The following is a 13,248-nucleotide window of genomic DNA, read 5'->3' as shown; positions in this document are numbered from 1 at the left end:
GGCGACAGATAAGGTTCTTCCTCTTCTTTTATGTCAAACTCATACAAATTCATGATGTCGCTGCCGCGTTCAAAGAAATCATGTCGCCATCGACAAAGCGCTTAGATAATAAAGATGACAAATTGGAAGCTGTGGTCGGTAGCTCGTCGTTTTCAATGTGTTCAGAACTTTAATTACGAAACAAAACGAACAGAGTGGACGTTCATCTAGAAATATAAGAGTTACAGTTGGGGGCAATTATGATAAACGATAATTACTTACCAGCCATTTTAATTTAAAAAAACCAAGAAAATATGCGTATAAACAATTCCGTATCAATTTCGCGTACAAAATGAAATTCACCGTTATACTTCGAAATATAACCATACCCAACACCCCAATTAAGCCACGGGGACAGTAAAAAAATATTTTCCATGAAAAGGTTTATATTTTTAATGCTTACTGGGTTATATTCTATCTTCTTTTGTCTCTCATTCTTTTGCATATTTTGGAGTTTGACAGCTGAACTCCGCCATTTAATTTGCATATGCAACCAAAGTCAGACGTGTGATTTTGAAGGTGTATTTATTTAATGAATTGTGATGAATTGGTTAATATTAAAGTCGTAAAGCAAGTTATAACAAATCAAGTAAAGTGTAAAGTTAAGGGGAATACAAAAATATATTGGTGAAGTGGCTAATTTAAGCAGAATAGGAGTGATAAATGTACGCTAATTTCCGAATTTTACAAAAAAGGGCATATTTCAAACCCAATTTGTAAATAAATTAGTGACCAAAATTTACAAAAGTGAGTGTTAAAATATTGCGTGGACCCTTGACTACAAGTGTGTGAAATTTTTTTTGGATCGGGCCACCCGAAAATTTGTTTGTCTTTATATTCATTTGTCGATGCTGTCAATTAAAATTTCCTCACTTATAGCCCGAACACAATGAAAACGACGAGCTACAAACCACAGCTGTCAAATTATTTTAACACGTACTCTTATGTAGATAATTATTTTGGCGACGACCGGGCTACGCGACGGCTGTGGTTGTGGCCAGATTAGATCTATTTCTATTTTTCTGGCGACAGATAAGGTTCTTCCTCTTCTTTTATGTCAAACTCATACAAATTCATGATGTCGCTGCCGCGTTCAAAGAAATCATGTCGCCATCGACAAAGCGCTTAGATAATAAAGATGACAAATTGGAAGCTGTGGTCGGTAGCTCGTCGTTTTCAATGTGTTCAGAACTTTAATTACGAAACAAAACGAACAGAGTGGACGTTCATCTAGAAATATAAGAGTTACAGTTGGGGGCAATTATGATAAACGATAATTACTTACCAGCCATTTTAATTTAAAAAAACCAAGAAAATATGCGTATAAACAATTCCGTATCAATTTCGCGTACAAAATGAAATTCACCGTTATACTTCGAAATATAACCATACCCAACACCCCAATTAAGCCACGGGGACAGTAAAAAAATATTTTCCATGAAAAGGTTTATATTTTTAATGCTTACTGGGTTATATTCTATCTTCTTTTGTCTCTCATTCTTTTGCATATTTTGGAGTTTGACAGCTGAACTCCGCCATTTAATTTGCATATGCAACCAAAGTCAGACGTGTGATTTTGAAGGTGTATTTATTTAATGAATTGTGATGAATTGGTTAATATTAAAGTCGTAAAGCAAGTTATAACAAATCAAGTAAAGTGTAAAGTTAAGGGGAATACAAAAATATATTGGTGAAGTGGCTAATTTAAGCAGAATAGGAGTGATAAATGTACGCTAATTTCCGAATTTTACAAAAAAGGGCATATTTCAAACCCAATTTGTAAATAAATTACTGACCAAAATTTAAAAGTGAGTGTTAAAATATTGCGGGGACCCTTGACTACAAGTGTGTGAAATTTTTTTTGGTTCGGGCCACCCATTTGGACGGAATAGCCCGAAATAGTTGTGAGCAGTACTAAACCCCACCCAAATTAAATATTAAAGAAAGAAAAAATATTAAGTTGTTCTTCCATTTTTCATTTTCTGAGTTAAATTTTGATGCGTTTTTAGTTGCATTTTTAGTTCAGTGCTGCCATTGTGTGCGAAATTGTATGAAATTGAAAAAGGCATTTATTAAGAAGCAACTTTGTGCTCGCCAATCAGCAAACAGAGCTTAACCACTTCTCACCAATCACCGAAATTTGTCTCTTTTGATTGCCAATTAAAATTGGTGGCATAACCACGGCCTAATGAAAAGAACATGTGGGAAAAGCACTTTGGTTTTGTTTTTGTGTAGCAAAACTGCAATGCGAGGATGTAAGAAATGAAATGAAACGAAAACACTAACAGCCGGTGTGAACAGCCTTCAGCCCACAATTCCAAAACTCGTTTTCAAAGTGTTTCCGTTGTCGGTCAGAACATGGTATAAGCGAAAACAGCCCATTACGCGTAAAAGCACATTTAGCTCCATGATTCAATAATACAAGGTTCGATAAACTGACAGTTGTCTCTCTCGCACCGCTCCCTTAGCAGTGGCACCGTGTTGCTTCTTTGCAAATTTACATGGAAACAGTGTAGCTTCGGGTGAAATAAAAGTATAAGCTTTTGTGCAATATGTTTAATTGTATATGCATATGAAGCATATTTAACTGATGAAAACATAAGCATTGGATGTTTGCATCAATCTCATAGTAGTCTTATTTTAATTTTGAGTCATTTTGCAGTTTTTATACGGCTAAATAGCATATAAATTACGTAATTCACGTAGATATATCAATATTACGTTCAACATTTCGTTTAAAATGCCAGATTTCCTGCAAATACATTAGAATTTACAAAAGGAGTTTCACTACTAATTGCCTACTTTGCGTACTGTTCTACTACCATTTTCGCACCAAGATATTTCATTCTTCCCCTTTCTCCGTCCTTCGTAAATGCAACCTTTTGTAAGGGAGTGTCAAACCGCAGCTGTCAATAATTATCTAACCTTGTATTATTGAATCATGATTTAGCTCTAACTGCTACTCNGTAAAGTTAAGGGGAATACAAAAATATATTGGTGAAGTGGCTAATTTAAGCAGAATAGGAGTGATAAATGTACGCTAATTTCCGAATTTTACAAAAAAGGGCATATTTCAAACCCAATTTGTAAATAAATTACTGACCAAAATTTAAAAGTGAGTGTTAAAATATTGCGGGGACCCTTGACTACAAGTGTGTGAAATTTTTTTTGGTTCGGGCCACCCATTTGGACGGAATAGCCCGAAATAGTTGTGAGCAGTACTAAACCCCACCCAAATTAAATATTAAAGAAAGAAAAAATATTAAGTTGTTCTTCCATTTTTCATTTTCTGAGTTAAATTTTGATGCGTTTTTAGTTGCATTTTTACTTCAGTGCTGCCATTGTGTGCGAAATTGTATGAAATTGAAAAAGGCATTTATTAAGAAGCAACCCTGTGCTCGCCAATCAGCAAACAGAGCTTAACCACTTCTCACCAATCACCGAAATTTGTCTCTTTTGATTGCCAATTAAAATTGGTGGCATAACCACGGCCTAATGAAAAGAACATGTGGGAAAAGCACTTTGGTTTTGTTTTTGTGTAGCAAAACTGCAATGCGAGGATGTAAGAAATGAAATGAAACGAAAACACTAACAGCCGGTGTGAACAGCCTTCAGCCCACAATTCCAAAACTCGTTTTCAAAGTGTTTCCGTTGTCGNATTTAGCTCTAACTGCTACTCTAAGGACCGGTTACTCAATGTCTGGTTAACACTAATCTCCGGTTAAACATAGTTATCGACGTTATCGACTCCCTGTTGTATGCACGGAGTCGAATACGACGATAACGATGTTTAACCGCAGATTAGTGTTAACCGGACATTGAGTAACCGGCCCTAAATGTACATTTATCCATACCAAATTCGTCACCTAAATGAAACTCCATTTCAGCGGTAAGAATCTAAATGCTAAAAGCAACCCTGTGATCTTAAAAATTTCCAACGTTTCGAACATGGTTTAATGAGAAAACGTGGCAACATTGCTTTTTCGCGTATACAGTTGCTAGCTGCGTTTCAGTGGTCGCTGATCGAGATTTCATTTATTATTTTACATTATTTGGATAAAGAAAAGTTACGCAAAATCAACATCGGAGTGATGCTGAAAGAAATCTGGATCAATTTGTGATCAATTCTGTTTGTTTTGTTTCCTAATTAATTGAGGAGATTTTAATTGCCAGCACCGACAACTGAATATGTACACAAACAAATTTGCGGTTATGGTTAAACCATTCAAGTTTTTGTATTGAAGTTTTTGTTTAAAATTTCTTTTAGTCTTTTCAGTAGGGTCTTTTGCAAATTATCTTTTCCGTGAGAATTGATCGTGATAGATCCGGATTTGAATAGGCCACTGGAACACGGCTGTTTGTCAAAAGCATACGATTTCGAGCTCGCGTAAATGCACATTTTCTAAATGCGATAGCATGAACGCTCTTCGAAAAAATATGTGGAACAAGTGCAGTTTGGCACCAAATCTCAAATTAGAAAACAAAATATTGGGATCGACAGAGATGATTGAGCCGAGTATAACGGTATACTTACAACAACAACAACTATCATCAAAGGTTAAAGTTCAAAATAAGCTATTTTTGAAACCAAGATTTCTTAAAAACAAATGGATGGATAATTTGGTATACATACTTTATATATATGTTGTATAGTTCTTACAAAAATTTAATTAATGAGGTTGTTCACACTTGCCTGGTTATCAGGTTATCTGGTTATGTGGTTATTATTTTATTCACTTTACAACAATAAAATACACTACAGAATAATAATTTTTCACCAGATAACCTGATAACCTAGCAAGTGTGAACAACCTATATGTAAAATAATTATAAAAAAAACACATTTTGCAGAGAACACCTTTTACAGAGGACACCTTTCGGCGTAGGCGGCCTTCGGCCGCACTTAGGGATTATAACCCTCACAAAGTAGAATTCTCTTTCTGTGTTGCGCAGAAAAGGCACTGAACACCTTTTGCAGAGAACACCTTTCTGCATAGGTGGCCTTCGGCCGCACTTCGGGATTATAACTCTCACAAAGTAGAATTCTTTTTCTGTGTTGCGAAGAAAAGGCACTGAACACCTTTTGCAGAGAACACCTTTCTGCGTAGGCGGCGTCGGCCGCACTTAGGCTTTGTAAGCTTTTTTTAATACTTATTTTATATTAATTCAATTTTTGTAAGAATTATACAACGTATATATAAAGCACGTATACCAAATTAAAGGGAATCAAATTTCCTATTGAATGAGATCAAATTTTTCACAATCCATTAATTGGTTTCTAAGAAATATTGATTTCAAAAATAGCTTATTTTGAGCTTTAACTTTTGATAATTCTTGGGAACACCTAAAGAATACTAACCTTTAAGCTAGAGAAAAAAAAGTGGACGTGGCCTGCCCCCTTTTTCGGATTTTAACGGCATATTTTTTTTTGTGCAAATTGACAGGGGCGGCGATAGGGGGGGCTAAGCGTTCATAAGCTTATATTTCGAAAACTTTTGAACAGATTTTCTAAGTATGGGCACGGTTGGAAAGGTGATTGAAGGGCCTTTCATTTGATATATATATCTATGTATTTAATGTATACACATTGCGAGAAAAGGTAAAAAACGAAATTATGGCAATTTTTTTTTATAAAAATATGTTTTTCTTTAAAAAATACGTAATTAACTAAATTACCAGATATGTTTATCAGAAAGAGCACAAAAATACCGTTAATTTGAAATATGATAGAAAATCTCACTCTCTTTAGTTTTTACAAAAATTGAATTAATTAAAGAAATATATACAAACCATTTTTTTTAATCACCTTATTTGTTATAACATTGAGTTGTAGAATTAAATGGATAATTAATCAAGCTACGCTATCCACAGTATTTTTGTGTAGAATTACTTTCTAATTCTAACCCTCACTACGTAGAATTCTCCTTTCTGTGTTGCCATAGAAAAGGAGCCGAACAACTTTTGCAGAGAACACCTTTGTGCCCAGGCGGCTTTCGGCCGCGCTTAGGCAGTATAACCCTCACTATGTAGAATTATTATTTCTGTGTTGGCAAATTAAAGGGGCTGAACACCTTTTGCAGAGAACATATAACATAAATACAGTTGTTTTATTGCACCGCTAGCAGTTGTATATAAACCTAACTATATAAAATTATACGCCAAATTAAAGGTATTTTTATGATCTTTCCGATAAACATATTTGTTAATATAGTTAATTACGTATTTTTTTTTACGAAAAACATACATTTTTGTAAAAAAATTTCCATAATTTCGTTTTTTTACTTTTTCCCAAAATATGTTTGCATTATACACGTAGATGTAAATATTGAATGAAAGGTTTTTCAATTCCGTTCCAACTGTGTCCATATTTTGGAAATCGGTTTAATAGTTTTCAAAATATAAGCTTTTGAAAATGTTGGAAATTCCACGTATAGCCCCCCTAGCGCCGCCCCTGTCAATTTGCACAAAAAAAAAAGTTTACCATTAAACTCAGCAGAAAGGGCTTCACCACGTCCACGTTTTCTTTTTTCTCTAGCTCAAGGGTCGGTATTCTTTAGGTATGCCAATTCTTGTTGTTGTAGTTTCCTCAAAAAAAGAAGTATACCGTTATACTCAGCTTAATCATCTCTATCGATCCCAATATTTTGTTTTCTAGTTAGAGATTTGGAGCCAAACTGCATTTATGCCAAATATGTTCTAAAGTGCTAAAGTGAATTAGTGAAAAGGTGTACATTTATTGCTATTGGCATGACAGTATTGTCAGGCGTAAACCCTAAGTAAATGGCTTGTACATGCAGAAAGATAAATACATTTCTAGGTCTGTGTTTACTCCATTTGGAAACAGAGTATTATTACTACAGATCTGGTAGCACTGAAGTGGTGGAGTTATCCATTGTGGTGAAAAAAATGTAGTGCGGTGGGTGCACAGGCATTTGCAGAAATTTATTTAGTGTATTTTTATTAAAAAATTCGATCGAACAAAGTTTGAGATTATCTAAAATAATATTAGAAGTAATAGTTTATAATTTTAACCTTACATAGTTCGGAGGAACTTATTTAACGACGCTCCGCAATTTTTCTCTGCTAATGAGTACGCATATTTGTCCTCAGTATCTTCTGCAACATAAAAATTTTGCCATTTATAAATATCCAAAGTCTTGAGTAGACGACGTGCGCGCTGTGGATACATCAATTCAAGAGCAATAACAAAAGCTACGTCCAAAATCAGCACAGTGATTTAGGGGTGTATACATGTGTATGTGAGCCTTTTCATGAGTTAAAACATTCGCATATTATTGTTAATTTTTCTTTAAACACTTAATACTCATCGAATTCTCATCAATGTATGCATGTATATGGTACATGTAGTAAGGTAATATATAGTTGTGGACACTGTTCGGATCTAACGCTTTGTTGGTCAGTTTGGTAACTCGTCGCGTTCGCGTTGAGTGCTTGGAATTTACAGGGTCTTGCACCGGTTGGTTTATCTGTGTCCGTTGGAATCGATTCTTATTAATAGCTTCCAAACGACTTCATAAACATAAGCGTTTGAAATTACTGTGAAAAATGGCCAATAAATTTCCCACGGTATAGGTAGTACCAATTCAAATAAGTGTCGCTGGAGATATCAGTAGAGAAGACCTTAACGAAGTATTCATCAGCTGTTGCTTTACTCACTGCCAACATTACAACAACTTTGCTATCACAATATTTCTTGCAGTTACGTCGATGCAACAAGCAATTAAGTTAAAGTTATATGGCAAAAAAGGTAGGTAGACTATTCCAAGAAAAATAATCTCAGTTAAAATACGTTTCTTTAACACAATAGAAAAGTAGTCATGCTTATTATCGTATCCGACCGTGCCATCCACACGGATCTAATCCGATTCGCACTGTCATAACATAATGAATCATTTTCTGAATCAGTAGTTGCGTTCCCCAACTTTTCTGGGTTAAAACCTGTGAAACTGTCAAAAGGCAAAAGAAGCCAGAGAACCGAGTACGGGAATGCTTTCTGGTAAATTCCTGTAAATTCTTGCAACTTACGAGTTAGGGAACGCAACTAGTGCGAATCGGATACCGCCGGATACCGTAATAAGCATTAGTTGCGTTCCAGATGCTTCACGATTTGCAGGTTTTTACAGGAAGTCGTTCCAGGTGACCACCTCCCATAAGGTTTATTAATGGAGAAAACAGCTGTTCCTGCAAATCGTGAATTTCGTGAATATCGTGAAGCATCTGGAACGCAACTATTATTGTGTTTTCATTTTCAACTTTGTTAAGTTTACTTGGATAAACTTGATGAATGTGTAGTGTTTGAATCAAGTTACTTTATTTATTAAATAGTTTAATTCAAAAGCAGTACAAAAACTAGACCTATGCTGTATGCTTTGAAGCTGACAAAAAGTACAACTGAATTTTTCAACCAACGAATAAGTTAGCGATCATACACTGTNATGCGACTGCGCCTACATCGCCACTAACAACATTAATGCCAGAGTCATCAGCGACCGCCATAATATTGTCTGCCTTCTCCGCTAAGCTGTCCAGCTCTCCAGTTACAGTTTCCAAAATTTGTTGCACGTTCCTTGGAAGTTGACGCAGCCACAGCGACTTAAGCACCGCCTCGTCTAAGTGACCATCTGCCAAGTCTCGCAATTCCCGAAGGAAAGTTGTCGGCTTCCTACCATCTATTGTGTTACCGCTCAGCAAACGCTTCATACGTACTTCCTTCGATTCGCTGAATTCCTTAATTAGGCGCTCCTTCAGTGCGTTGTACTTATTGCCTGCCGGAGGCCTTTGGATAATATCTGCTGCATGCTTTAGCACTGAGGAATCAATTTCTGCGACTAACGTATAAAACTTAGTCTCATCTGTCGTAATATTTGAGCGAATAAATTGGGCTTCAACCTGCTGAAACCATAGCCGAACATCGGGCTTCCAAAATGGCGGCGGTTTAATTGCCACCCGAGCGATTTGCAAATTCGAAGCATCTACGAAAATTTCTCCGTCTCCTTCCGTGTGCATCTTTACTTTCGACGGGGTCACCACTTTGTAGTGTTTGAATCAAGTTACTTTATTTATTAAATAGTTTAATTCAAAAGCAGTACAAAAACTAGACCTATGCTGTATGCTTTGAAGCTGACAAAAAGTACAACTGAATTTTTCAACCAACGAATAAGTTAGCGATCATACACTGTAGTCAAACCGATAAAACTTATCGGCCTTTCAGTGTTGCCGCTACAAATGTAATATCGCACGTTTAATAATTTAACGAAGTATTTCAAAATTTCAATTTTGTGGGAGAACGCCATTAAACTTTTATCATTTCATACAAATGGTATACAAAAAAAAAACATGGAAATACACATATCTTCGCCATATTTGGGAAGTTAGGTTATCTGTTAGACTGAACATATTCTATTTATCGGGCTTATTAATTGCATAATGAAATATCCAAAAACGTAAATTTTGAGTTACTTACATCTCTAAATTATTAAACGACGTTCTATATGTTTTATTAAAGATAAACAGATTTGTCTGTTAACACTTCATTTCACTCCCTTTCTTCAATAAACTTCGACTCTCTTGAACCCTTCACTGATGATGTAATGAATGGTATACGACAACTTAACAACTTAACTATCGATGCAAACGGATGTTGACGGTCTTTCATCAGTTTTATTCAAAAATTGCCCTGCCCTCGTCTATCCTATAAAATTAATTTTTAATAAGTCACTTGTATCTGCATTTCATTGATGCGTGGAAATCAGCTACAATCACACCTATCTTCAAAAATGGTAACAAGAGCAGGGACGTGAACCGGTTTTGAACCGGAAAACCGCTTTCTTCTATTAATTAACTGAACCCTTAACCGAACCGAAATTTTCCACAAATGTTTGATCCGAACCGAAAACCGAACCACTTTCCTAAAGGTTTAAAGGTTCATTTCAACCAATTTTCAATAGATAAATGTACCCACTTTTTTTCTTTTTGTTAACCTACCATGTTTGTTTACCATGTGACAATATCAAATGTAAAGGCAACCCATCTCATTTGACAGACACTTGACCCTTAACCTTGCGCGCTGTTGCACTTGGCACATGACACTTAAACTTGTGCGTTATTTTTTTTTTGTTTTTCGAACCGTTGAACCGAACCGAAACCCCGGTTCAAAGACCAAAAAAACCGCTTTGACGAACCAATCCAAAAGTGCAAAAACGGTTCGAACCGCTTAACCGAACCGACCAAATTTTTCATTCGGTTCACGTCCCTGAACAAGAGTGATATATCTAACTATAGACCCATATCGAAATTGTCCACTATCTCCAAACTCTTTGAGTGCATCATGAAGAATAAGCTCTATTTTTCTGTTAAGCATCTTATTTGCCCTAATCAACATGGGTTCGTGACTGGACGTTCTACTACTTTGAACCTACTGTATTTCTTCTTTACAAAAGGGTTGTTGTTGTTGTTGTAACAGCATACAAATTCCCCAACAAGATTTTGGGGAGTGTTGCTGGAGTGACAGTCCTTGGCCAGATATAAATTTGGGTCGTTCCGGTTACGTAGACCCGACTGTCGTGGGAACGATTACAAAAGGGTCATCAGGTCGACTTAATTTATACCGATTTTTCAAAAGCATTCTATAAAGTGTCCCATAATATACTTACCCACCCTTCGTGTATTATTAACTGGTTTAAGTCTTATCTGTGTAATAGACAATGTGTTGTCATGCTAGATAATGTCTCGTCGGTTCCTTTCACAGCTGCATCTGGTGCCCCTCAAGGGAGCATTCTGGGTCCACTTCGCTTCCTATTATTCATTAATGGCATTGGCAATTGCTTTTCATTTGCCAATTACCTGTTATATGCTGATGATCTTAAGATATATCACACCATCGCTAATGTAGGTGATATGCACAAGCTCCAGCGGGATGTTGACTGTCTGTATACTAGGTGCGTAAACAATCGTTTAAGCCGTACACCCCTATGCTGTAATCTGTCGTAGATTTGATTTTGCTACAAATCGTAAAATTGGTATGCTGAAATCCGCGTTGTCGTATTGAGATTTCGAAATTGGGAGGACATCTTCGAAATTCGTAATTAGTCTGTTCCAATAGCAGTCCGGTTTACAGGATTTAGTCAGAACTTACAGGAAGTCGTTCCTATTGACATAAAACCTGTAAGTGGGAACACTTTTGAGAGAGTAACTGAGCAACTGTTCCTAGTCAGAAGTTACAGGATTTAGATTTACATGTGCAAACAAAAACAGAAAGCGGTGAAAGTAAAGAACCTTATATTTGTTAAAAAATGTAAGTAAACAACGAAATATTTGAATATGTATAGATTTTAATAATTATTTAGTGATATTTCAGCCAAATCAGTGTTGTACCAATGACATGTAAACAAGCCGACAAACGTTTTTACAGGAAATAGTGCTTTTTGCGTTCCAGTGCACTTCTGCATCTGTTCTCCTTTACTCTCACTTGAGAGAGTAAAATTGTAGTTTGACAGTTCCACAGGTTTTAGTGCGAAGTTCAAAGGAACAGACTAAATGTTGGTATGCCTGAATCCGACGATTTCACTGCGATCCGACGTAGCTGTCATTTTTATGTATTTGTCGGAAATTTTGTACGAAGAGCAACTAGTGTCGGCGTGATAAAAACATTACAAGGTAAATAGTCTATTCCAATAGCAGTCCGGTTTACAGGATTTAGTCAGAACTTACAGGAAGTCGTGACATAAAACCTGTAAGTGGGAACACTTTTAAGAGAGTAATTGAGCAACTGTTCCTAGTCAGAAGTTACAGGATTTAGTCCGGGGTTTTTTTCCTGTAAGTTCATGAAAAGTGTCAAACGATCAGCTGATTCGCATGTACAAACAAAACAGAAAACGGTGTAAGCAAAGAACCTTATATTTGTAAAAAAAAATGGAAATAAACAACGAAATATTTGAATATGTATAAATTTTAATAATTGGTTAGTAAAATTTCAGCCAAATCAGTGTTGTCCAAATGACATGTTTTTGCGTTCCCGTGCACTTCTGCATCTGTTCTCCTTTTACTCTCGCTCTCAATTAATTTTAGTCTGTTACTTTGAACTTCGGACTAAAACCTGTGGAACTGTCAAAATACAATTTTACTCTCTCAAGTGAGAACTTACAGGAAAGAAAACTTCTGACTAAATCCTGTAACTTCTGACTAGGAACAGTTGCTCAGTTACTCTCTCAAAAGTGTTCCCACCTTCAGGTTTTATGTTAATAGGAACGACTTCCTGTAAGTTCTGACTTAATCCTGTAAACCGGACTGCTATTGGAACAGACTAATTATTTCACTATGGCTTTTACCTTGTTATGTTTTTATCATGAGTGTCGGAACAAAAATTGTTTTAAAATATCAATAAAATAAAGTGTGTAAACACAAAAATATGTAAGTTAAAGTGTAAATAGAAAAAAAATTGGATTATTATTAAACATGAGGTCTAGCGCGGTGGTTATCGATGGCGTTTCGTCTAAGCCATTTTCTGCTCTCTCAGGTGTCCCACAGGGTAGCATCCTGGGCCCACTATTTTTCGTACTATTTATTAATGACATCAGTTCCTGTTTTTCAAATGCTAGTTTTCTCCTGTTTTGCAGATGACTTGAAAATATATTCTGAAATTAGATGCATAAATGACTCGGCTGAACTTCAATCGCAGNGTCCTACCTACGCATGAGATCTAGCACGGTGGTTATCGATGGCGTTTCGTCTAAGCCATTTTCTGCTCTCTCAGGTGTCCCACAGGGTAGCATCCTGGGCCCACTATTTTTCGTACTATTTATTAATGGCATCAGTTCCTGTTTTTCAAATGCTAGTTTTCTCCTGTTTTGCAGATGACTTGAAAATATATTCTGAAATTAGATGCATAAATGACTCGGCTGAACTTCAATCGCAGCTTGACAGGCTTTATACATGGTGTGTTGAAAATCGGCTTTTCCTTAACATAAGGAAATGCCATAAAGTGACATTTGACTTGACTCGTTAAGTGAGATTAAGGACCTTGGAGTACATTTCGACTCAAAACTCACGTTCACTTCACTTAAATAAAACTATTGCTGACTCATTTGCCATGCTTGCATTTGTTAGACGTCACTCTTCAGAGTTCACCGATCCTTATACTATTAAAATGCTCTATACAGCGTTTGTGCGTTCAAAACTGGAATATGCTGC

At 36.1% G+C, this 13,248-nt stretch overlaps 1 protein-coding gene across 9 annotated transcripts in view; it reads left to right on the top strand.

The window, feature by feature from the left end:
• Positions 1 to 6,923: 6,923 nt before the first annotated feature.
• The window catches only part of LOC108362819 (uncharacterized), a 150,180-nt gene continuing 143,855 nt past the window's right edge, over positions 6,924 to 13,248 (top strand). Inside the window, exons 1-2 of one of the 9 annotated variants that reach the window (XM_017616012.1) lie at positions 6,924 to 7,050; positions 7,760 to 7,807. The gene's annotated coding sequence lies outside the window, so the exon portion shown is untranslated. Of the gene's footprint in view, positions 7,808 to 13,248 lie in introns of all 9 variants that reach the window. The other 8 variants (XM_017616000.1, XM_017615991.1, XM_017615975.1 and 5 more) reach the window with 8 other exon arrangements.

Source organism: Rhagoletis zephyria, unplaced genomic scaffold, assembly GCF_001687245.7.
Source record: "Rhagoletis zephyria isolate East Lansing unplaced genomic scaffold, Rhagoletis_zephyria_1.1 Rzeph_scaffold_00024, whole genome shotgun sequence".
Lineage (NCBI taxonomy): Eukaryota > Metazoa > Arthropoda > Insecta > Diptera > Tephritidae > Rhagoletis > Rhagoletis zephyria.
This window is presented reverse-complemented; position numbering and strand designations above follow the sequence as displayed.